The 27103-nt window shown below is 37.0% G+C and overlaps 1 long non-coding RNA gene across 1 annotated transcript; it reads left to right on the forward strand.

The window, feature by feature from the left end:
- The first annotated feature begins 1838 nt into the window (after positions 1–1838).
- Positions 1839–26579, forward strand: LOC144381734 (uncharacterized). Its single transcript, XR_013447514.1, has 3 exons — positions 1839–1954; positions 21967–22041; positions 26418–26579. It is a non-coding gene; the product is annotated as an uncharacterized LOC144381734 (long non-coding RNA).
- Positions 26580–27103: the final 524 nt, after the last annotated feature.

Raw genomic sequence — 27103 nt, forward strand, 5'->3', positions numbered from 1 at the left:
AAACCAACCAACCAACCAACCCATGGTCTAAAATTCAAAATGTATAAAATACCATATGAAAGGAAATTCTTCCATAACCCTACCTCCCAGCTTTCATGTTTCTTTCTCCAGGACTTTGTACTTAGAGAGTAGAGTATCTTGTCTATAGTGTTATCCAACAGATCTTACTGGAATCTGTTTCAATGCAAATTTCAGCTTACTAAATATATCATTTAATATTGAGGGGGTTTTCCACTTAATTTTGCAGCTTTTTAAATATCAGTTTATAAATACTGCTTCATTCTTCCTAAATGGCTGAACATTTTTCTAATATATGGATGTAGCAAATTTATCTGACCGATCTTCTTTAAGTTGTACAATTAAGTGATACAAGTCATTTGCCATGCAGAACATCTTACATGTCAGGTTGCAAATCTGTGAATTTTCAACTGGGTAAGTTGTTATTGTTTTACATTTAAAATTTAATTTAATTTAATTTAAAATATTTACAGGTGCCCTGTAAAATATCTGTCATTTTAATTGTTACCATCAAATTGCCCATTATAGAGGGTTGCCTTAATTTACATTCCCACCAGCAACCTGTGAGAATGTCTATTTCCTCCATACCCTTGCTAACACAGAACATCATCAGAATTTGCCAACATGTATTTGGGTCTTTGCCAATCTAAGAGGTGAAAACACTGCTTCATTGTAGTTTCAGTCTGAATTTTTACTTGTTTTCTTTTTCCATGAAGTGTTTTTTCATATCTCTTTGCACATTTTTCTGTTGTATTGCCAGACTTTTACTTATGGATTTGTAGGAAACTTTTTCATGTTAAAGTCTGGCCCTTTGATAGTCTTTAATTGTAATTATTCTTTCTCAGATTAGCATTTGTCTTCTGACATTATTTATTTTGAATCATGAAGGAATTATTTTTATGCAATTGATTTAATTAGTTATTTCTTTTAATGACTTTGAAGATTTACTTCATACTTAGAAAAGACTTTCCTGGAGTAAAAAAATAGCCCATTTTTTCTAATAAGTTATGATTACATTTTTATTTTTACATTTATATCTTTGACTTATCTGGAATTTATTTGGAATAAAAAGTAGAGTTTTAAGATCAAGCATTTTTGGTTGTTTTCTCAAACAACTATCCTGTTTTGTTACCTTACAGGTATTTTTAAAATAATATTACCTTCCTATACTGAAATATTGGTAGTATCCATTTTTTATATATTTGTGTACCGTGGTGTGTTTTTTATTGTTTTGTTTATTTGTATATTCATGTGCTAGTGCAAAACTATTTTAATTATTATCACTTTAGAATGCATTTTGATATCTGGTAGGGCAAGTCACTTCTCATGACTCTTCAGAGTATTTTGGTTACTATTGTTAGTTTATGTTTCCTGTATGAATTTATGAATTAGATCATCTCATTAAATTTCTTGGGAGGGAGTCACATTAATATATTAATTTAGGCAGAATTGACATCTATATGTCAATGAGAGTATGAGATATGATAGTGAGTATATTTCAAAAAAATAAGACTTTCCATTTTTTTAAGTCACCTTTTGGGTCTTACAGTAACATTTTATGGATTTTTTTTTTTACAGATCATGAATATTTCTTTTTACATTTTGTCCTAAATATTTCATACATGTTGTTACCACTGAAATTGTGGACTTTTCTTCCATCACATCTTCAAAGCGGCCTCTTTCGAGTATGAAGACTATTGATTTCTGTATTAATTTTTCTTTTACTTCTTTCCTAACCTGTACTAATGAATAAGTTTTTTATTCCTAGGAAAATGTTTGATCACAATTTTCTTAAGTTTTACGGCAAGATTTTTTTTCTGCAGCTCCTGCAGGCCATTTCTCTTGTCATAATGAGACTTTTGGGTTTGAGCATCATCCTGGGGAAGTATGCTGTGCCAGCTCTTCTGTGATCTGCTACACTGGGTATCTTCCTTCTGTACGTTCTTCAACCTTTATGTAATTTGCACTGCTTTGGGAATCGTTATTCTGATTTTATGGTTCAAATGCTAGCTGTCTCCTAGTTTCATTGAAGATCATACTTGCATTTCTGCCTCATGTTTTCTTTGAAACTTTATTTTCCCTGAGGAGAGATCAATGCTAAATTTATTCTGCCCCGCCCAACACCTTTTTATTGATTGGAAGTTTAGGACATTTTGTGAAATGACACAAAACTCAAAACAACAACACATATCCTATTGAGGGATAAATAATACCATTTTGTCTAAGAGACAATATTCTCTTTATTACAAAAATATATTATCAGGCTTAAATATGGGAATAACTGTTTACAAAATAGAATTGCAATTTCTTTTTTAAGCATCATTCAATTCATTCAACAGTAGTAATAAAATGTCTACTATGTTCCAAAGACTAGAAAAGACAGAAGAAAAACAAAAATTATTAGTTTTCTTGAAGCTCTGACAAGTTGTTGGAAAGAGAGACAAAAGCTCATTCAAGTGTGCAGAAGAGGACCACTTAACTCAGCCTGAATAATAAAGCAAGACCTCCTGGAGGAGGTGAAAGTTGAACTGCTGAACTGAGTCCTGAATAAGAACTAACAGTTAACCAGGCAAAGAATTGACGGAAACACTTTCCTGTCAAAATAAGCCTATGAGCAAAGGCACAGAAGCAAGAAACATTATATAGAGTGGTAAAGAGTAGTTTTATGTCTGCAGCTCTACCAATTTGAAAATCCCAGATGTTTGCCTTAGAAATAGTATAACATATGAGCATCCCTCATTTAAATTTAAGATCTTCACTGCATAGAGATTTCTTACTGCTACTTTGTCCCCGTCCCTACTGACCAATAAATAAATAAATAAATAAATAAATAAAATAATACTTATGTGACTTTAATCTGAATTCAGTTTATTTCAAGTTGCCTTTACTGAAAAACCATTATTTGTCTGACAATGTGCAAAATTTGTGGAGGATTTTGTGAATAGCAAGACTTTGTATCCTTAAAAGATTAGGATGTTTATACTTGGAGTAAGTATTAGGAAAAGGAACCTCTCCTGTTGTCACTGTCAAAGACCACAATTCATCTCCTCACACTGTTTATCATATCATTTTTATTGGTGAAAAAATAATTCGTACAAATACTCCTTGTATATTTATAGCACTTATGGTTGACTTTCCACACAGCAAGGTATTTTTTGATATAAATATTAATGTGCATTTCTTAATGCTCTTTTACCCATGACCTAATTTGCTTTGGCATTTTACTTAACAAACTTGCAAAATTTGAAAACGCTTCATGTGCATTATTTTAATGTTTATTCTGCTTATTTATCTAAGGAAATCAAAGTAATTCTTTAACTTTAACCCAATCAGCTAATGATCTTTCTGAATTTCTCCCATTTATTCTTAACTTTTTCAGTCATTAAGGAAAATCAAGCTTAACTACATCATCCTTAAAAATTTCTGTTGTTTGGTATAGAAAAATATAAAATTACAGATTCGTTTTCCTGTGTTTTTCCTTATAACCCAAATAAATTTCTTTTAATATGTACTTTTGCCACAAGCAAGATTTAAAATGCAAAGTAAACTAGAGAAAAACACATGTTAGAGTTAGGATCTCTCTGATTTCTTTTTTTTTTTAAGATTTTATTTATTTATTTGTCAGAGAGAAAGAGAGAGCAGGAGCGAGCACAAGCAGGGGGAGCGGCAGGCAGAGGGAGAAGCAGACTCCCCGCTGAGCAGGGAGCCCCACGTGGGGCTCGATCCCACGGTCCTGGGATCATGACCCAGGCCAAAGGCAGACGCTTAACCAACTGAGTCACCCAGGCATCCCAGGATCTGTCTGATTTCTGAACCCAGTCTTATTTTAGGAGTCTCTTTGGCATACTAAACCTGAGACAATCACCTGTCTGACATGTGGATCAGAACGAAGCTGCCTCTCTAAGTGTATGCCATACTACAAATTGTAGTAGTTCGGAGCAAATATTAGTGAATAGAGTAACTATATTGAGTCCATGTTGATCCCAGGTCTCCAAATGGAAGATAGTCCCCAAAAACTATTCTCATGGATTAGGATAATGTGGTGGAGGTCTGAAGGGGAGAAAGAAGAACATTTAACCCAAATGTAGATGCTAGTTACCTACAGATCATCCAAAAATGTCTAATTTCCCTGAGAGGAGATGAACTGACAATGATTTCAGTTAGCTGTGAATTTCTGAGAGTTGAAACAGTTAATTGATACTATAGCATTCCTGAACATGCTAGGCAGAAATATCAATGTTTAGCAGATCGAATGCCATGCTTTCAAGAAATTAACTAGCTATTCATTCAGTCTTTAAGCATTATTGGAACAAGAATTACATTTGAATTTTTAAAATGATTATGAACTGGATAAAGGCTAAGAATAAACCAGCATTTTTCTACCACTGCCGTGGGAAAAGGAAACTCTTAATTACAATGCTTGTCTTTGAATAATATTTCAGTTGTAACAGCACATTTTTTCTAATTTTGCATGATAAGTGCATTAATATTTATTCATAGTCTATGACCTTTACATAATTCTCCTGGGCACTATTTTCCAAACTATGATGTTTGCTCTTTTTTTCTCTCTTTAATACTTACCATTTATGCACTTCTTATTACTCACATTTTATGAGCATGTTAGGATTATTATGGAATGATTTGGAATGAGACCTGACTCTAACTCTTTTTCATCACATTTGTCTTATAGTGGTGGGTACACAAATTTATACACTTGTCAAAAATGATCGAATTGAGTGATGTCAACAAAAATGGCAGAGGAAAGAATTCAAAAAAAGTCCATCCCTCTGCAAAAGCAATGAATAAACTAACAAAAACTATCAGAATCAACTTTTTTGGAACTCTGGAAATTAACCAAAAGCATGAAGCAACCAGGGAAACACTTTCAACAAGGAAGTTGAATCTTGGTAGACAGCTTTCTGGCATTTTAACTTACCCTGGTCATATCCCTTGCCCCATTGCTCGGCAGTGGCCTTGAACAACAGCCCAGAGCCAGCACAGGTGCTCATGCCAGAGAATAGTAGAATGAGCTGTATTCTCAAAGACCTGTGAGAGTTTGTCCTGATCTGTGGTGGTTCTGTGGAGGACTGGCTCAAAGGGTTTGCTTGATCTCACCTAACTCTGAAGTCTCCCAGGGCTGAGATGTGGCATTTGTCAAAAACATTTAAAGAGAAATGTATTTGCTTCTGCTGCCTTGGGCAATGGATGCGAGTGGAGATGAACAATGGAGTAGACAGATGCCTAGGAAGAAAGGTTGGGTGATGAGAAGCTTAGAGAAAAAGGGATGTGAAAAACTCTGACATATTCCTAAAAACCTAGAATGCCATGTGCATGCCCAGAAAAGATGTGAGAAGGCCCTAACTTTCATGTCCGGCTGACCTTGAGGTTCAGTGAAAGCAGAAAGTAGGGCTATGGTACAGTTGTAAACTGTCTACTTGAGTATTGAAGGTGTGCCCCCAACACACACACAAAGCTCATCTGCAAAGACTGAATCCTTTTCCTTTTGTTTCTTACACAGGTATTAAAATCTATGTCCAATTACTAGCTGACCACTAAGCTAATAAAATACAGACTTCAGTGGCCATACATAACAAAGAATATAGACTTTACAAAATTAGACCAGGATAATCCTTAAACAAATATACAACAACAAAGATAACAAACAGAAACAAGAAAACCTTGCAAGGGGAAAATCTGACTTTCAGAGTTGCCACATTAGAACATTGAAAGTGTACAGTTTTCAAGATCAAAAATATGAGGCATACAAAGAAACAAGAAAGTATGATCAACTCACAGGAAATAAAGACATTAACAGAAATGGTCCTTGAGGGAGCCCAGAGATTGGACTTAACAGACAAAGGTATTAATTCAACTGTCTTAAATTTACTTGAAGAGCTCAATGAATCCACAACTTATGGGATGCAACAAGAGCAGTGCTCAGAGAGAAACTTACACCTATAAATGTCTACATTTGAAAAGAAGAGAGATCTCAAATCAATAACTTAAACTTCCACCTAAAGGACATGGAAGAAGGAAAGCTAAACCCAAAGCAAGCCAACAGAAGGAAATAATAAAGATTAGAGCAGAGGTAAACTAAATTGAAATAGAAAAGCAACTGAAACAAATTGATTAAACCGAAGGTTGGTTCTTTGAAAGGATCAACAAAATTACATTTAGTGAGACTTACTGAGAAAAAAGAGAGAAAATCTGAATGGACCTATAAAAAGTAAATAGATCTAATCAATATACGAAAACTCTCCAACAATAAAAAAGTTTAGGACCAGATGGCTTCACTGGTGAATTCTATCAAACATTTAAAAAATTAAAATCAGGGGCGCCTGGGTGGCTCAGTCACTTAAGTGGCTGCCTTCAGCTCAGGTCATGATCTCGGGGTCCTGGGATCGAGCCCCGCATCGAGCTCCTTGCTCAGTGGGGAGTCTATTTCTCTCTCCTTCTGCCTGCTGCTCCCCCTGCTTGTGCTCTCTCTCTCTCTCTCAAATAAATAAATAAAATCTTTAAAAAAAAATTAAAGTCAATCTTTCTCAAACTCTTCCCCAAAATAAACAAGAGGTAAAACTTACCAACTCAATGTTGGTAAGACATTACAAGAAAAGAAAACTATAGAACACTATACCTTATGAATATGGATGCAAAAATCCCTAATAAAATATTAGCAAACTGAGTCCAGCAGCACATTAAAATGATTATACATCATGATTAAATTCTATTTATAGTCCATTAAAAAATGTACCTAGGAATAAATTTAATCAAAGTAGTGCAAGGCATGTGCATTGAAAACTAGAAAATATTTTGGAAAGAAATTAAAGAAGACCTAAATAAGTGGAAAGAGATCCTGTGTTCATGAATGAAAGGCTTAATATTGTTAAGATGGTAATACCCTCAAAACCAATCTATGGATTCAATGCGATCTATCAAAATTCCAACTGCCATTCGGCAGAAATGGACAAGCTGATTCTAAAATTCATTCTCTAAATTGCAAGGTATCCTAAGTAATAATTTTTTAAAAATGAAAAATCAGAACAAAATAGGAGAACTCACACTTCCTGACTTCAAAACTTACAGCAAAGTTACCATAGTCAAAACAGCGTGGTATTGATGTAGGGATGGATACATAGATCAATGGAATTGAATTGAGGGTCCACAAAAAAATCCATATATCTTTGGTCAATTGTTTTTTGACAAAGGTGCCAAGGCTATTCAATGAGAAAAAAAATTGTCATTTCAGCAAATGGTCCTGAGATAATTTCATATCACAATCCAAAAAAATAAATTTGGACACCTACCTTACACCATATACAAAAAGCTAATTCAATGTACTAAAGACATTAATGTAAGAGCCAAAATTATAAAACTCTTAGAAGAAAATATAGGTGAAAATCCTCAAAATTTTGGGTTAAGAAACAGTTTTTTATTTTATTTTATTTTAAAGATTTTATTTATTTATTTGTCAGAGAGAGAGAAAGAGCACAAGCAGGGGGAGCGGCAGGCAGAGGGAGAGGGAGAAGCAGATTCCCCATTGAGCAGAGAGATGGACCTTGGGCTCAATCCCAGGACCCTGGGATCATGACCTGAGCCAAAGGCAGATGCTTAACCGACTGAGCTACCCAGGCGTCTCTATATGATTCCATTTATATGAAATGCCCAGAATGGGTAAATTCATAGAGAACAGGATGTAGATTAGTAGTTGCCAGGGACTGGAGGAAATGTGAATGGGGACCAACTGTTTAATCAGTATAGCTTCTTTTTGGTGATAAAAATGTTCTGGAATTAGATAGAGGTGATGGTTGTATAATATTGTGAACTAATAAAAAAAACACTGGTTTTCAAACATTAAAATGAGTAAACTGATATAGTTTAAGTTATGTGAATTTTATCTCAAGTAAAAATCATCAAATTGTGGAATTAAAATTATTGATTTTTTTTACTTTTAAATTATACTTCAATGAAGTTAATGAAGTTGTGCTATAAACTAAAAGTAAGTACATAAATAAAATGCCTAAAATTGCATGTTAACAAGAAATAGCTGTTATTTCAAATATAAAATAAGGTTTTCCTTATCTGTTTAGTGTATTTTATTTTATTTTATTTTATTTTTTATTTTTTTTAAAGATTTTATTTATTTATTTGAGACAGAGAGAATGAGAGAGAGAGAGCACATGAGAGGGGAGAGGGTCAGAGGGAGAAGCAGGCTCTTGCTGAGCAGGGAGCCCGATGCGGGACTCGATCCAGGGACTCCAGGATCATGACCTGAGCCGAAGGCAGTCGTTTAACCAACTGAGCCACCCAGGCGCCCTAGTGTAGTTATTTTATAGTAGAAAATGTAAGATATATACGAGTTTCTTCAGAAGAGATGGCCTCATTTTCTTATTTCAAAAAAATTTAATCCATTATTTTTAAGAAAATTAATAATTTAACTTTTTATGCCATAAAATTATCTTTTGTGTCTACTTTCCACTTACTGTTTATAAAAGCTTTCTATTAAACAGCAATAAAGGGTGTTTCAGACTCCCAGTCTGATATGTTGTACCTGGAATTTACCATCTACTTTTTTTTTTTTAATGTTTTAGTTAGAATTTTTGACCCGAAAAAGACCTAGAGTTTACCCATTGCAACCAGAAAAAATAGGAGACCAGATGTACCAAAGTGCTTTCCATAGGTGATATGGCTTAAATCAGAAGGCTGGCCTCACTGTATTTTCTTAAGTTAGTTGTTTACAATATAGTCTAGATTTTTTTTTTTTTAAGTTAATTTGCTACTTGTTCGCCAATTGCTCATGCGAGACTAATGTATGGCAGAAAGTATGGTAACCTATATAAACACTAAGAGAAAATCCAACAAGAAACCATACCACAAGGGTTGATACAGAAGAATCTGAGAGCAAAGAAGGCCTTAGAAGACTTTCTAGCTCTAACAGAATCCGGTTTCTTTAAAAAGCAAGAAATAATTAGATTGCTAAACTCAGTGAGATTATTAATTTATGATTTAAAAAAATAACCGAATTTTATTTTTGCAATATTAAATATCAGGAATCTGATTATAAAGCAATAACAAAAATGTTGAGAATGAGATGTGCTCATAATCTAGAGAATTAGACTAAGCTGAGAAGAAAAAACTATATAAAACAATGCTATCTTTCCTTGATTCTAGTATTTCTTTATTTTTCCTATTTTGTGTTGCATGCTTTATATGTTTGACTCATTAATTTCTAATTATAATTTAAAAACATAACTTATGTAAATGCTAATTGTTGAAGACATGTGCTTAGAGTTTGCATTTTTCAAAAATAAATCATATTACTCTGCATAATTAGCCACATAGAGAGCTCTGAGAAATAATTATGCAGAGTCTTAAGAAATTTACTTAAAACCTCAAATAATAATGAACATGTAGTTTTTCTATATGGGAGTGAAATTTACTATATTATGGTGTTTTATTTGGATTTATAATAATATAGCATCCTCTGGAAAACAGTCAATTTCTTTATCTATGGCTGTCCTTAATGCAACTGAAGTAGAATAAAAACAGGACCAAGATTCTAGAACATGAAGAACACACTGCTAATCAGATCATGCCTTGCATTGAATTATCCTGATGCTAGGTTGTCTACCAAAGTTATCTTCGATGGCCGGACTCTTCTTTATCTAGATCACCGAGATCTCCCGGTGCCGCTTGGTTCTTCCATCAGGCGATCCTGTCCAGGTTCCGGAACAGAGGAACTGGTGGCTCGAGTTAACAGACAGAAACAAGTGTTCGGACGGACCGTTTGGGAAAGTGAAGACCGTGAACAGACTGGCCTTGAAACTGGGAAACCAAAATGATGTCTGAGGGAAGGCTATTCCAAAACCGAACCACACATACCTGACTGGAATTTTCATTTAAATTTGATATTTCATTGAGTCTTTTTCATTTCTTTCTCAGTGCCTCTTTTTTCTTTCTTTCTCAGTTGCACCCACGTTCAAACCCTGAGAGGTCCACCCAGAGAGGACTTTCAGTATTTGATGAGGGTGCATTTCCTTTTGTGTAAGAAAATGGAGCTCATTTAATTTTCCTATTTCCTAAGGGTACTATCTAATATCTGATATTTATTCTTTAGGAAATAAAGTTCCTCATTTATTATTATTATTATTATTTTAGCTGCAATATTCCCAGAGTGGAGGAAAGATATTCAGGCAGGTTGGTGCTGGCTAAATAATACCCGATATTTATCTGCATATCAACAAATCAGCCCGCTACTTCTGTTCTGGATAATTTAGAAAAACAAAGCAGCATTTCTTTCAAAAACTGTCCCTCTAGATAAGCCCATGTTTCAGTGTTGTGTTAAAGACTGTTCCATAATGTAGAGAGTCAAATTAGTATCTAATCTTGCAGTCAAACCTGCACAAAAGGTTTTTGTAGAAAAGAGGAAAAACAATGTTGGAGAAAACTATATTTTCTGAGCTTTTCAAAGTCTTTTCATTGCAACATAGCTGAAATGCTGCTTTCTTTTTTTTTTTTTTTTTAAAGATTTTATTTTTAGGTAATCTCTCTACCCAATGTGGGGCTCAAACTCAACCCGGAGATCGAGTCGCATGCTCTACTGACCTAGTCAGTCAGGCACCCTTGAAATGTTGCTGAGTAATGTCTTTTGTTTCAAACAATTACCATACTTGTTTTAATGTAAGTTTCAGAATAAAATAAATGGGAGTCAAAACCAATGTTGAAGAAGCCTATCAGCTGCGAATTCTCTTCGCTGCCTGGATGCTTTAAACTTTTGCCCTTGTGAACATAACAAGACAAACAGTTTAGGCACTTAGAATTGCTAAGGAGCCTTGAAGTTATGAGTCCCACCCTCTTTTTTTGCAAAAGAGTATAAAGTTTAAACAGATTAAGTGAATAGCTAGAAGTGCAGAGCCAGTTACTTGTACTAGTGTGATTTAGGTCTCAAGATTATTTTCCTCCAGATCAACTGTCCTCCTTTTTACTCCTTTCTTGGATATCCTTTGCATGCACCTCTCCCCACTGAAAACACTTGGCATGTGGTTGTATAAATGCACATTTAATTGTCTCTCTTTTCCATTAGGCTGGAATCTCCACGAAGGTAGGATACAAAGTTGCTGTTTCAACTTTGTGCACCTCTAGCCCAGTCTCTGGCAGAGAGAAGGGATCCATCAACAGCATTCAATTTATTTGAATTACGTTGAATTTCACATACATATCAGTACCGGGCGGGGAGGCGGGGGCGATCACCTCATCATTAACACTCTGGGTTGCCTCAGTCCCCAGTAATAATGTATATTCTTTGTTTCCCGCAATTTCTCCACCTAGTCTGTGAGCTTAGTTGAAGCAATTATGTAGTCACATCCCCTCTGCCTTCTGATATTCCCCTTCCCACCTGGGCTCAGTCCTGACCACCCCCCGCCCCAACACTGCATGCTTTCTCCTCCCCCTCCTGCTTCCATCATTCAACACCTAAAAGTTGGAGATAAAGCTCATATAAAAAGTAGAGAGGAGGTAATGATTCTCCTAGCCCTCTCTCCTTGAATTTCCATTTACACATTCCCCAACCCCACCACAGACAGACTCTACCACAAACCTGCTCCTTGTTTATGAATCATGACATGTGCTTTTTTGAGTAGGGTTTGCTTTGTATCTGGCCTTCTTTTTTTGGTTGCATCTCAGGGAAGGAACTCAGAGCAGGATGTCAGTGAAACCAAGGTCCTGGCTTGATCTCCTACCCTGGTCTGGCCATCTTCAGCACTAGCCTGGTTTATTCTAACAGCCTGCTTTTGCCCTTTCCCTCCCTCTGGTATACAGTTTGTAAGTCAGACAAGGTCTTTCCTCCACTCAGAGCCTTCTCACTAACAGACAGCAAGTCAGAGTCCTTGTGGTAACCTGCGAGGCCCCTGGCTGTTAGCTTCCTGGCTTACATGCTATTCTTCTCCCTTGCTCACCACCAGCCTCTTAATAGGCCGGCTCTATACCCTCCTCAGGGCCTTTGCACTTGCCTTCTCCTTTGTCTGGAGTGCAACTCACACAGGTTTCCCCAGGGCTTACTCACCCACCTTCTTCAGGTTTTGACTTACATATCTCCTGTTTATTGAGGCTGCCCTGACCACCCTATTTAAAATTGCCCATACTTCTTCCCAACACTCTATGTCTCTTCCTGATCACTCCTGATAACCTCCGGAAAATTCTTCTCTCTATAGAGTTGTTCTGAAGATTAAATAAACTAGGATATGCAAGAGTTATAAATTCTTCCTATCAAAGGCAATATCAAAGCCTGGCAACTTTTAGTGCATTTTCTTTTGTGAAGGCATTAACATTTTCTGAACTATACTATAGTTAATTCTGTAAAGGCTCAGAGTGCCTGGGTGGCTCAATTGGTTAAGTGTCTGCCTTCGGTTCAGGTCATGATCCCAGGGTCCTGGGGTCTAGTCCTGCGTCAGGCTCCCTGCTCTGTGGGGGGGTCTGCTTCTCCCTCTGCCTCTGCCTCTCTGTCTCTCATGAATAAATAAATAAAATCTTAAAAAAAAGAAAAATTCTGTAAAGGCTCTCTCTCCTCTCTTTGACTGGAAGCTCCTTAGAGGAAACCTATCTCTTCCATTCCTCTCATTTATCTGCATCTACATCCTCCAGTTTCTACATGATACATATAAATATTTATAGATGAAGGAAAAATCATTCCCCAAGTCAGGGAACAAAGTGAGAGCACTCCCCTATTTTTCAACATCTTTCAGAGAATTATAACAAACTATGATTTTTCTTTTCATTCCTTTTCTTCTCTAAAATTTCAGATCATCGGTATGAACAAAAAGCCAAATCCTTACCTTGCCTACACCACTAAAAAGAAACAGTAGAAAAAAAAAAAACAACAACTGGAAGTTTCAAGGATTGATTCATGATCCTGTTGTTCTGAGTTCCAAGGAAAATGGTAACAGTTCCTACAGTGTAGTGTGGGGTCTTGGTGAACACCATTAGAAACCTTTCCATTCTGCTCTGTCTCTACTCATTTACCTTCCTCAGTCTCGGTTCCACAGCAAACCCAGAGCGGTCCTGGACTGGCACGTAGCCACCGTCACTGAGGCGACTTTGTTGTTCAGACTGACCCCTGCGTTCCACACTGAAGAACCACAAGTCTGACAGACTCTCCTCGACCAAATTTCAGTCAGGCTCCTCTAACCCCTTCTTCTTGGCTAGAATTCAACCTTGGCCTGTAGAACTGCAAACGCTCAGCACAAATGATATTGTCCCCACAACTCCCGGGTGCACCATCGCTCCCCCCACTCCCAACCCCTACCACACACACTAAGATATGAGTAGCATCATTGCGAACAGCTCAAGGTTTCCAACATCCCCGGATGTATCCAGCCTCCCCTTTTAAGTTCCTCCCCGGAAAAGCTCACGACTGCCCAAAGAATTTACTGTTAAGATATATGCAGATCCAACATCTGCCCTGCATGACAGTTCTTAGAATACAGCGCCCCTACCTGGTTTTTAGAAATGTCCGTTTCCCTGACGGCTCCATCCTCTGTTCATTCCTCCTCCCTACTCCCCCATTCTCCCTTTGGAACATCCACTCTTCTCCATACAGATCAGAGTTGAACTCCGTTTATACTAGAGTCTCTCCTGCTGCAGTAGTCTAAATGAAATCTGTCTTGCCACCTTTAACACATGGCTAACTCTGCTTCTGTTTGACAAATCTAAACTCGGGCTGAGAGGAGGAAAAGATGAGTGTCTGAGTGACTTCTGGGCTGCCTCGTGCCCATGGAAATTTCCCTAGTGCAGAGTTTCCACAAGCAGTGTATATGTGGTTTCTGAAACATAAAACTTATTAGGTCTTGCAATATCATTTTTGGAAAGGCTGTATGGAAATACAAATATAAATCATGGATTTTTCCATTAAATATCTTGAAAAGAAAAAGCATTATTACTGAGTAGGACTTAAAGAGCCTATTACAATGAATAAATACATATTTTTTTTAAAAAGGAATAATTTTGAAAAAAAATCTCATCTCAAAATTTCAAGATTGTGCCCCCAGGCTTTAGTTCAATAAATGCAACCAAAGAACATGATGCTGTCGTCACTTCTGCTTAATAAGACTGTCTTATAATTCTTTTAATTTATCTGAATTTTCAAAGCATTTGCTTGACAGATTTTAGATGAGCAGCTAATCTGTCATTTACAGAAGGGACCATGATGAGAGGGAGCAATGCCTAATTCATCCATATGCTCTTTTATCTGTTGATTTAATTTATTTAGTTCATTCTTTACTAAAAGTATTGACAGAGGGGAAAAATATTTAATCACAATCTTGCAGGTTAAAAAAAAAAAGATGCTGATATCAGGCTCAGGGCAGCAGGAGAAAACTGGGATGTTGATGATCCCAGGAGGAAAGGAAAATGTGATTGAGTGATGTTTATCTGACCTATTTTATTCTGAATTGTTATGGATGCAGCAGTAGTGGTAGAGAGCTTCATGCATGTGACAGGTATTCACCAAAGGATTTTTTTCTGCACTGTGTGTAATCATGAACATGATTTCTTACCCACATCTCACTGTAGAACTTTTGTTAGGGTTGTGATTGCAAATCAGAAGCCCAGACTTGTGATTTTATTTTATAGAGAAGGAATGGTCATTTCGTGTTGCTTAGACTTTGAAGGGTTTTTTTATGGTGTTTATTCTATTTTAAATTTTTATTTACTTAATTTTTTTGTTAAGCTCTCAGAATTCTTGATCATCTGACTGAGGAGATATCCAAGAAAGGTAAAAATACACTAAGTTACAAAACTATTCTTATTTTGTTTTTACTTTGTTGCACTTGGTGGTTTTAAAACCAGGGGTAAAAATATTTGGAATAGTAGGAATAGGATTCAATTTCTACTCTTAGAAAATAATTTCTTGCTCCTCAGTAAAATTGAGAGAAAACATCCCTACTAATGATGAAGCAATTTTTTTTTTAGGTTGGGGGGGGGTTTCTGATTGACCTTTGTTCCAATCGACTCTGTAGAGTGGGAAATTTAGAAATCATAAGAAATGTGCTGTGTAGAAATAATGGAAAAGTAGAGAAACCAATTTAGAGATTGCTTAAGGAGAGGTACTCTAAGGTCTTATGACTTTTCTGAAGACTGGTGTAAGACTTTGGCTTGCTTTTGCATGAAATTGTTGAAATCTTATTTATATATTATTTTCTAGTGGAGATTTCTCCCTCTGAGATGTCTGTCTACATGATCACATATTCACAAGGTAGAGTAGTTTTCTCGAAAGTGTCAAGTATCTCAGAAAGGCTAACCCAAAGGACAAATTTTATTTATTTAACAAAGTAGTGAGCACCTACTATGCTCTAAAAACTAAATTCTTTGTGTTCATTGGTAAACAAATGAGACTTGTCTCCGTGACAACAGGCGCTAAAACAGCTGGACTCCCCCTGGCTTGTCTCTCTCTAGAAGGTCTTTCCGGCATAGCAACTTCAACACAGCCAGACTTCTCACATGGCAGCTCAGGGCTCCAAAAGTATGTGTCCCAAGAAAGAGAAAGTCAGCCTTTTATGACTGGAGTTGGAAGTCATATTGGTAGTCATGTGTGCCTTGCTCTAAAGTTCGTGGTGAGTCACTAAGTCCAGCCAAGAGAGGGGATTTAGATTTCATCTGTTGAAGAGATGAATGTCAAAGAAGTCAAGATAAGGTTTACAACCCACACAATAACTTTGAAAAAGAGGAGGTTGCAGTTTTCGGGGAGCCAAAGGAAGACATGGTTTAATTTCCTCTGCAAGGCTTTTACTTTGGCAATCTAGAGTCTTCACACTCTTCTTTCTGACCTTCTCTTTTGTGGTTTTATAGAGAAATTGATTCGTAGCAAACGACCTGTGTTACCTACTTTAATCCATGATTGATTATGTAAAAAGAAAGAGAGTAACATTTGCTTTCAAGAAAAGTCAGTCAGCGGCAGAAGTAATTCAATTTATGAATTTAATATTGCAAGCTATTGAGCCAGATCAGGGAGAGACAATTCTGCTTTGAAGATTGTTTGTCCTCAACTGAATCAACTTGGGGATGTCAATCATATCTTTTTCAAAGTATTTTGATGAAAAGATAATGGAACCAAAGTAAAACATTTGATTATATGTCAGTGAGTGAGCTCAACAGAACCCATCTTCAAGAGGTGCTTCATGCTCTCACTGAACTGAACAAGCCCGAAAGAATATCAGCTTCTGAGTGGTTGAGAGTTGGAGACAGTCAATAAACATCTATTGCCCCCACCCTTCTCTCTCCCCCACCTCATGTATAGGCACTGGACAAAGGCAGTGGGGAAATCATTAATCATTGTCCCAGCCCAGGAGCCTCTTCCCCAGGTTCCACTTTGTCTAGTGCCCCATCCTCCACATTTATTTGTTTGTTTGTTTGTTTTAAGAGAGGGAGCGGGGAGAGAGGGAGAGAGAGAATCTTAAGCAGGAGCTAGCAGAGCTGATCTCATGACCCTGAGATCATGACCTGAGCCAAAAATCAAGAGTTGGATGCTTTATCCAAATGAGCCACCCAGGTGCCCCTGTTTGTTTGTTTTTAGTTCAAGGACTTCCTGGAGCACTTTTAGTAGGTTATTGACGTGAAATAATCAGATACAAGTCAAGACAATGCTAGTGATTGTGCTCGTTTCTTCTCTTTGTCCATCCTGATTCACTCATCACCATTCTCCACTCTGCCCTGAGAAGCTCACGCTCTAGGATTCCATCAACAGTCACGTTTTGTTTTGTTTTCTTGACTTACGGCTTCAGGAATAGTGGTGGGATTCTGAGGTGCAGAGCAGAGTAACATTGAGATATTGTTTCCCATCTGCACCCCCACACTGTGCTGGGGGCTGCCCACATCCATCGGATGGAAAAACAATGATCCTGTTAGAGCCTTTCCACAGCCCTCTCTGCCCTGGGTGTCAGTAACTGCTCCTTTCTGTTGCCTCATTCAGGTCTAAGAATGGGTTCTGGTTGTCATTGTCATTATTTCAGAAACACTACAATGTTATTTGGTGGTTTCTTTAAACTCCACCCTCACCTTTCTAAATAGTTCTTCATTTAAACCCTCTTTAAAGTAAGTAATTTGAGTATGGCTAGAATGACTTCCAGTTTATTGCTTAAGCAATTGGATAGATACAGATGCCATTTCCCCAAATGAGGAAGACCAGAAGTTGACTTTGGGATGTATTACGTTTCTGATGTCCATAGTACTTGAGTAGATGTGCAAACGGGAAGTTGAAATCAGAAGAGAAATCTGTGCTGAAGATAAAAAATTCAGAGATGACATAGAGATGCTATATGCCAGAATCCTGTCTTAGACATTTGGATGTCAGTGGCCAAACTGAGTGGCAGGCACGGATAATAGGAGAGTTGGTGAGGTGCTGAATATTGCAGGGTCAATTCTGTAGGCGCCAGAAGTGCCATGTCCAAGTTCCTGAGCAAAGGAAAGAAGAGACGCCAGCCCCAGTGAAGGCTGGTTTATGGAGTGGCCTGTGAGCTCTGATTCAGTTCTGGAGCCTTCTGGGCCCTAGAACAAGACCTCTCCTGGGGTCCTTTACTAGGTGCAGCCTCTTAGCTGTGCCTGAGCTTTCCCTTGTTGACCACCCTCCCTCCCACCTGCCCCTAATCTCCCAGGCTTCTTTTCTGTAAACCTTATCCTTCCCTGGCCTACTGCCCTAGCCTTCCCTGTAGTCCCAGGGAAATCCTTTCCTTATTCTGGTTGATCCCCTTTTACCTTCCATTAGAACCCTCTTTTCTTCTCCTTATTACTTAATAGACTTCAATGGACCATTAAACCCAGAGTACAAATCGTTAGCTGCTGAAAAACTAATTCTCCTTCCCAAAGCCTCCCTGGAGGGAAAATATTTGCATTCCATCCTTTTAGTGTAACAAAGAAAGAGAAGAAAAGCAGAGGCTCTACCCCACTAAGCACCTTAAAGAATTTCAAGAAAAATGGAAGAAATTTTACAATCTGATGGGAGGCAGAGGTTGGATGGAGAAATGGAAACGTAAAGTTCGCAATGAAATTGTAACATAAATAAATCAATGTATAAAAATCCACCTGAGGAGAAGACCAACAATCAGATATTGGAACACTCTAACTAGGAAAGTTTTAAGGGAAAAAGGAAATTTGGGATAGTGGGATAGCAGTTGAAGAAGAGGAAAAATGTGAATCATAAGAAAAGAGGTTCTCCCTGCTGAGAAATAAAGGAGTATTCAAATGCACAGGCAGAAAAAAGAAAACTGTGTTTTGAATATCCAAGCATATTTTTTTATATGACTGGTGGTGAGAAGCAGCAGAACCAAGCAATGAAGAGAGTTCATTCATGAGATTGAGTTTTACATCTCTGGCCCAGAATTTAGGATAAGCCAGTAGAATGTTCTGTTCTTACCATCCGTAGCTGTTGTGTAGATTAAATGAGGTTTTTAACTTCCCTGTGCCTCCTTGCTATGATCTGGCCACACAGACAACTTTGATTCATCAGACTTCCTTCCTCAAATCTGAGGGAAATACTGTGTCTCCCTAAGAATAAAGGTGAGAAAACACAGCAATCCCTGGGTGAACCCCCAGACCTGAGGCATTCAGTCAGGTTCATGACTAGTCAATAAGGAAAGAGTTTGTTCTAACCAGAAAAGTACCAGCCAGCATTAACTTACGGAGCTTTGGTAAACACATACAGAGAACACATCTACTCTAGAAGGATGAAGCTCTGACTTGGTGAGATGAATCAGTGGTGTTCAGGGCAAGATAGGTCCCGGATTCAAGGTAGCCTATCTGGATTGGGAGGATTGTTGGACTGGGAATTGCATAGAAAGATACTTCTCCCCAAAGATAGTAATATTACATTGCATTACTTAATTCTCCCCAATTTTCATTTCAAAATGTTATTTTACATCTTCGTAAAACATAAGCATCTGTCAAATCAACAACAAGCTGAGAAAAAAAATACAATTGGACAAACTCTCTCTATGTCTAGATTAGACATAATCTAAACAGTAGATAAAACAGGGTCTGGGAGTGACCTTGTGTTGATCTAGGCTCCTACGATTATCAGGAAAATATCACCAACATTATTATCTTTGAAACTCGGGTTCTTATGTTTCCCCTTGTAAATAAGTCACCTAGAAAGTATTATGTTTTCTTTCAACTCAGAAATAAAATGCAGCTTGAAGAAAACATTTTCCTTTGAAAATGTGGTACCAACTAATTTCTAGTTTCTCTGACTATTGAATTACATATATTAACAAAGGAAACATGTACAGGAGAAATCAGCCCATCTGTTGGTCAGAGAAAAATGTGAAAACAAGTAGAGGACTTAATAAAAATACAAGAAAAAATTACAAGTACATTAAATTTAAAGTACCATGCACGGCAAACATGTTGAGTGACAAGTACACTGTTCCTTGACTACCAAATTCAAATGTCCGAGGGCTACATGAGCTGGAGTATGAACCCAAGTTGTTCTGGCTGTATATAAAAAACACATTAAGAATTATTAAATACATAATAATGAATAATAAAAATTAACTATAAACTCCACGATATCCAAATGAAATACAATTAACTAGTTCATTTAAGACAGTAAATAAATAAACTCACAGGAAGGTATGCCAAGACTCAGAAAATGGGCTGTGGTATTCTTTTTTTAAAATATTCTTAGTAATTGTTATGCTTTATAGTATCACACATTGCTTTAGCATCTCTTGTATAGAAGACATTTTAAAAATCTTATTAAGAATCAATCAGAATGATGATGTCTCAAATCATTAAGGGAAGAATTAACAAAGGAGAATCTAAAAAAGTTTCAAACCCAGGCACCTGGGTGGCTCAGTTGGTTAAGCAACCGCCTTCGGCTCAGGTCATGATCCTGGAGTCCCGGGATCGAGTCCCGCATCGGGCTCCCTGCTCAGCGAGGAGCCTGCTTCTCCCTCTGACCCTCCCCTCTCTCATGTACTCTCTCTCATTCTCGCTCTCTCAAATAAATAAATAAAAATCTTTAAAAAAAATTTAAAAAAAATAAAATAAAATAAAAAAGTTTCAAACCCTACTCACTAGAGGATCAGTATAGATTGTCTTCTGTATAGAGACTTGCAGTTGCTAGCCTTTAGTGGCGTTAGAGAAGAACCTGATTTTTCAGGTGTGAACCAAAGACCACAACGGCCATGAGACACTGCAACTAAGAATTGTTGGTCAAATAATTTGAGGCAAATCTAGATTAAATCTATGTGAACAAATTTTGTTTGTTGTTGAATACAGATCCTTGTGAGTCTCCTAATACACCATAGCACATCATGGTATCTAAGAGGGGACAATGCAGCAATTCCTGACCATATTTAAACATGGGATTTTTTTTTCATAGCCACTATCAGTATTCTTTGATATTATTTTTGTTTCACAAAATGCCTCATAATCTTTCATGGAAAATACTTTGGAAAGTTAGAGTGTGGAGACACTCTGATCATCAGTGACAAAACAGTAGATAAATTATATACCAACCTGTGGTCTGGAGGTTACTCTGCTGTAAGTCAAGGATCTGGCTCAAATATAGGAAAATAAAGAAAAAAAATAATTTTTTCTACCTTATGTGTACAGTGACCCTACCAGTCTTTGTAAGTAGAGAAGGTAAAAGCTGAAAAGGAAAAAGAGAAGTAGGGTAGGAGTTAGAAAGTTTACTGTGGACTATGCTAGCCCTCCACTCCTAGTCTCTTCAGTAGTATCAGTTGTAAATGACAGGTGCTCAACTGTAGAAGATACAGATCCTGCCCCAAGGAGCTAAGCTACTTAGAGAGAAATGTAAGAGGTTCAGCAAATACATCCAGTGGGATAATTTAGTTAAATACAGGGTTCTGAGGAAGCAATTAAGAGGAGGTATAACCCAATCCTGGAACAGCTGGGAGTTGAGAGTTTGCTCAAGACAGTTTTTTTTCAAATAAGGAGTCATAGAACAAGCTGAATCCTGAAGGATGAATATGAGGCAGCCAGAACAATTTTGAGAGGAAGAATGTTTTATGTAGAAGGATTTAAGGAAGTACATGTGAAAGTATAGGCTACTCCAGAAGGGCCCAGAATTATTAAGAACCTGATACTCAGATAAGTAGGAAAATGTTGAGTAAAAGAAAAAGATCTTGCCTGAGAATTAGGAGGTTATATTTTAGTTCTAATGTATCTGTTGATAGGCTCTGACTTAGGTCGTGAAAACCCTTGGAACCTTAGTTTTCCTATCTCTCTGTTGAGAGTTAATTGTAAGACTAGAGGCTCCGGAAAGTTGCTCTCACCTTTAGCAATGATATGAAATCAAACAATATTAATAGTTAAATGCCGAATAATGTTTACCAGACACTGTTGTTAACTTTTTGCATGTGGCAACACTAGGAAACTCAGACTGAGAGGATTCAAGTGACTTTCTCAAGGTTTCAGAGCTACTAGGATGGAACTGGGATTCAAAATACGGCAAGCTGATTTCAGAGTCTGCACTCTTAACCATAGGCTAAGTTGCTTCTCAATATAGAAAATAAAGGTAATACTGAAAATTATCAGATTCTATTATTTTTTTTCCCTCTTTTTTCAAACCATATAAATACCATCTTTGTAAGACAGGGGAACAACATAGGCAAACTCATTCAAGCATACCATATTTGGTTCAAAGTTTTCAAATATTGAAGAATTGTGAAATTAGATGATCCCAAATAAATGGATAAGTGAATATCTTAAATACATTCTGATCACTTAGAAAAAATGATGCTATGTGGTGATCTCAGGACTATTATTTCTAGAGATTCACACTAATATTGCAGGTAATTGCCTTCTGAAAGTTGTGGAATTGGTCAGTTTCTAGAAGCACTGGAACAAAGACAGAGACTAATAAGCGAGTCCCAAACTAACTTGTGATGTAAATGTCAAAAATAACCTACCCTGTAGCTTTGGTACTATGCTGTCTTCCAGGTCTGTGCCAAAGGACATCGTTAGAGAATCCAGTTATCGCAGAACCCTCTGTCCTCAGTTTCGAAATCTCCATATGTGAGTTCCAAGATGGACAAGTGTATCTGAGAATAATAGACTCAACGGTTATTATCAAATTGCATTATTTCTAAAACAAATGTAACACAAATGGGTGAATATCTTTAACCAGTTCTCCCAAATACTTCTTTAAATTAACTTTATTCTTGATTAGAGGTGTTTATATATATATATAGTGTGTGTGTGTGTGTACACTATATATATGTCAACTGTGTATGTGTATATATATATATAGTATATGTGCATGTATTATATATGTTGTGTATTGTATATGTATTGTATGTGTGTATATATAATATATCGTATATGAATATATGTACTATATGTATTGAAATGGTTAAATATATAAACAAAACCACCAAACAGCACCACCACAAATAATGAACTTTCGATTATTCACTCACCGATGAGAACCATCCATCTTTAAAACAGTATTTTTTAACAAATTTATACAAATAAGAATATTTCTCTCTTTGCAAGAGAAGACATTTTTTGAAGACTACATAGCAGGGTTGAAAGAACTTGAGTCTTGAGTGTTGCATATTTTTACACTCAGGAAATTATTTAACTTCACTGTGCCTCAATTTCTTCACCTGTAAAATGGAACCAATAATACCTACTTTGCAAAATTGAAAGACATTTAAATGTAAACATTAGAGGTGGTAAGGATACATAAATCTGGTAACATATTTTCTGACATGGAAATAGCATTTAATAAAAATTACTCTCTTACCATTGACATTATCTACACTATTATTAGAATTCACTCCCAAATCTCAAAATCACCTATAAAATCTACATTTTGACTTTTACTATTTTATCTGATCATTAAAAAAAAAAACTTTTACGAGAAAATAAGAAAAATTTGAAGCCAATACAATTTATCTAATTCTGTTAGACATCCATGTAGATGGACATAGTGTTCTGCACACAGAATTAATGCTGAGTATCACTAACAGTAAAAAAAAAAAAAAAAAAAGAACTATTTAAACAAAACAGAAAAAAAGAATAAGGATGTTGATAAGAGCCATTTGAGGATTTTCAGTTCACCACTGACAGTAAATATGTTGCAGCTTCTTTGTTCTAGATGAAGTAAAATAGTCCCTATTGAGTAATGGAACTTAGTTTCTGTCTTGAAGGAATAATTACAGAATAATAATGGGATCACTAAGAAATTTATGAGAGTAGAATAAGTGTCTTTACTATAATACCAAGATATGATGAAGTAAAGTAATTCAACAGACCCATCTCATCAAAGCCACTTGAAAGTGTTAATGTCTTCCAAATGTCAAAACAACACGACAATTTAGTTAAAAAAGAGTCAAATTCCTTGAGCGTGTGTTAACAAAACACATGAAATATATGTTTAAAGAACTAAAGTTTTAAAATTTAAAACAGTTTCTTTGAAGTCTCAAAAAGGATTTTCAGGCCTTGCACCATCCGCCATCATGTGCCTAGTGCCACGGCCAGCTTCCCAGCCTGAGACCAGCCCCGTCACATAGGGCGCTGTGCTAAAAAGGGTCCTATGCTTGAAGTTATAATGCTTTGTGGTGGCCATATTGAAGTTCTGAAGAGTTTTGTCTTTGGATTTATCTGTGTTTTGTAAGTGAAATCCTATAGGACAATGGAACATGCCCCACAGGCTTGGAACTACATGGTCCTGCCTCATGCCTGCCTCCCTAGCATGGGTTCTCAACTGCCCAGTCTCCCATGCCTGGATGCTGGGTGCTATTTAACCTGTCCCTTGATGCCCCTGCCCAATTATACTTACTGCCTTCCACACCTGGTAGGCACCTGTGTGCAGGGATTAGCTGTATGGCCTCCTGTGTCTGAGGGCAGAGCCTGCTGGCAACTGGGCCTGGCCAAGCCTGGAAGAACCATAGCACATTCACAGGTGACTACCAAACCTCTCATCCATACCTGAAGAAGAACCAAGAGTGTCCTGGTACAGAAACTGTAATCCCTTGGAGTGGCCTGTCCATTGTGGGCTCTAGCATGGGCCTGTGGGAAGGGAAGATGCCCAGGAAGTGGAATATCCCATTGCCTGGGTGATCGCAACATTGAAGAGCAAATAACATGTACCAGGACAGGACAAGAAAGAGGGTGAAAGAAAATACAAGTGTTGTATGTTAGTACCTTTAATGATATTGTTCCTGCATTTTGTTTGTTTGTTTTTTTTTTAAAGATTTATTTATTTATTTATTTATTTGAGAGAGAGAGAGAGAGAGAGAGAGAAACAGCATGAGAGGGGATAGGGTCAGAGGGAGAAGCAGGCTCCCCGCTGAGCTGGGAGCACGATGTGGGACTCGATCCCAGGACTCCAGGATCATGACCTGAGCCGAAGGCAGTCGCTTAACCAACTGAGCCACCCAGGCGTCCATTGTTCCTGCATTTTGAACAAGAAGCTCCACTGTTTCATTTTTCACTTACACCCACAAATTATGTAACCAGCCCTGCCTAGTGCCTAATGTGCCAGGCACATAGTAGGCACCCAACATATTTCCTCAATGGATAGTGAATGTAATCTTCATTGAAGAGACTGTCATTGTCAGTCTTGATAGTTTCATTTATCGAGTACTGAGAAGTCACCTCATAGTTCATCAAGGAGAACCTCCTCATCACCTCCTCATCAAGGAGAATGTATCCTGCCAGATACAAGGAAGGGAGAGTAATAGTAGCTGGTGTCTCATTTTTGGAGAACTAGAGACTCTTGTTAGAGTTCTTATTCTTGTCCTTGTCCTTGTATTAGCTATAGAAAAAAGCCAAGACTCAAGACCATACTGTGCCTGAATCTTCCTATATAACTAGTGGCTCCATCCCACAACCCTGAGATCATGACCTGAGCCGAAATCAACAGTTGGATGCTTAACTGACTGAGACATCCAGATGCCCCTGAATTATATAATATTTTTAAAAGACGAAACGCTAGAAATGAAAAACATTTTTGGCCGAAGTTAAGAAAGGGGTAATGCCTGGAGGGAAGAGAATGTGGCTTTAGAAGTACAATGTGAGCAATCCTCATGATGGAAATGTTCTGGATCTAGGTTGTGTCAATGTAAATATTCTGGTGGTGATATTGCGCGATAGTACTGCAAAATGTTATCATCAGGAGCAACAGGGTCATGGTTAAGTGGGAGGTCTTGGTATTGTTCCTTACAGCTGCATGTAAATACTCAATTACCTCTACATAAAATGTTTAAACAACTAAAAATATTAAATTTTAGAGCGACCAACATCAAAGAAGTAATCATCGTTACTGCATTAAATAGATTATACTTTTTGGGCACCTGGATGACTTAGTCAGTTAAGCTTCTGACTCTTGATTTTGGCTCAGGTCATGATCCCAGAGTCCTGGGATCATGCCCCGTGGGGCTCTGCACTCCACGCAGCATCTGCTTCTCCCTCTCCCTCTGCTCCTCCCCCTGCTCGCGTGCTCTCTCTCTGTCTCTCTTTCTCAAGTAAATAAATAAATAAAAACCTTTCAAAATATAGATTATACTTTTGAACAATTAGGTTTATTAATATTTCAAGAATTTTAAAAAGTAAAACCTTACCACCTGTGCTTGTTATAGGACCTTTCTGTCTTTGAGTGCTTCTAATAGACTGAAATGAACTCTGGAATAACATAATTCCGAAAACCCTTGATGTAAAATTGCAAATGATCATTCAGTATTTCCTAACAAAGCAAAGAAACCAGAAAGCTTTGGTTCAGTTAAAATCATTGCAAAACTGCCACAAATTAAAATACAGTGAAAATTAGAGTGATAAGCAAACCTAGAAGAGGAATTTATTGAGCACTATGCTATAGACATGAAAGTGTTAATGTACATTTCTAAAAACCCCAGTTCACATGTTTATGTACTTCCCAAAGACCTTCATGTTCTAGTATTTTAATATATGCCTTGGGTGTTTATTAATAGGCACTTTGGAAAATCATTCAGGCCACTGGCTTTCTTCCTTTTAGTGCTGGGAAATAGTAATTTACTAAATAGCAACTCATTAATGTGAAAGAGTTAATGGAAAAACTGTGTTATGCATTTTGATAATCTACTTCAATAAATATAACCACATAATGATGATTATTTAGAAATATAAGTAGCAACAGTAAATTTAAATAAAGGCATTATTTATAAAGTTGAGACTAGTAATATTTTCCCACATATTGGTAGGATAAAAGTTATTTTTTTTTTGGTCTCTTTATTCTAGATTGTTGGCAATTTGGAATTAAGAAAAAAAAAAAAGAAAGAAAGAAATGATTTCTGGAGAAGTCCAGAGACAAGAACCTGGATTCAGGGTGATTATGGCAGGTTCTTTATCCTTGAAATTGTTATGGGTATTATCAAGTAATGTATATTTCCTCTCCTTTTACTTCACAGGGTGAAGCATTCCAGTCATCAAGAAGACCACACCCTTTTCCTTTCCTTTCCTTTCCTTTCCTTTCCTATCCTTTCCTTTCCTATCCTTTCCTTTCCTATCCTTTCCTTTCCTATCCTTTCCTTTCCTTTCCTTTCCTTCCCATTCCTTTCCTTTCCTTTCCTTTCCTTTCCTTTCCTTTCCTTTCCTTTCCTTTCCTTTCCTTTCCTTTCCTTTCCTTTCCTTTCTCTCCTCTCCTCTCCTCTCCTCTCCTCTCCTCTCCTCTCCTCTCCTTTCCTGAAGCCAACCTGAATGAAGACCCAGAGAGAAGAGGAGGCAGAGGAGCTGCCAAAACCAGATGATGGGAGAAAGGAAGTGAGATGGGAAGAATGGTCACCAGAAGCACCCTGGGATGAAAACGCAAAGACCTTGAAGATTTGCCATTTTCCTTGTTACCATTTTCTGTTATATTTTGAATCCAAGAGCTTTTGTGGAGGAAGTGTGTGTGCTTTCACATAATGGTTTAGAGAAAATTCATCTTTAGTTTAGTGTACCTGTTCCTCATTGGAATTTTAAATCCGTTTATTCCTGAGCACTAAAAAATTCATAAGCAAAAACAAAACAAAGCAAACAAAAAAAGCTCTCTATAAATGCAGTGGTGAATTCTAATTATTTTTCAAATTTTTTCAGTTAGTCTAGTCATGGGATA

This window comes from Halichoerus grypus, chromosome 5 (assembly GCF_964656455.1).
Source record: "Halichoerus grypus chromosome 5, mHalGry1.hap1.1, whole genome shotgun sequence".
Lineage (NCBI taxonomy): Eukaryota > Metazoa > Chordata > Mammalia > Carnivora > Phocidae > Halichoerus > Halichoerus grypus.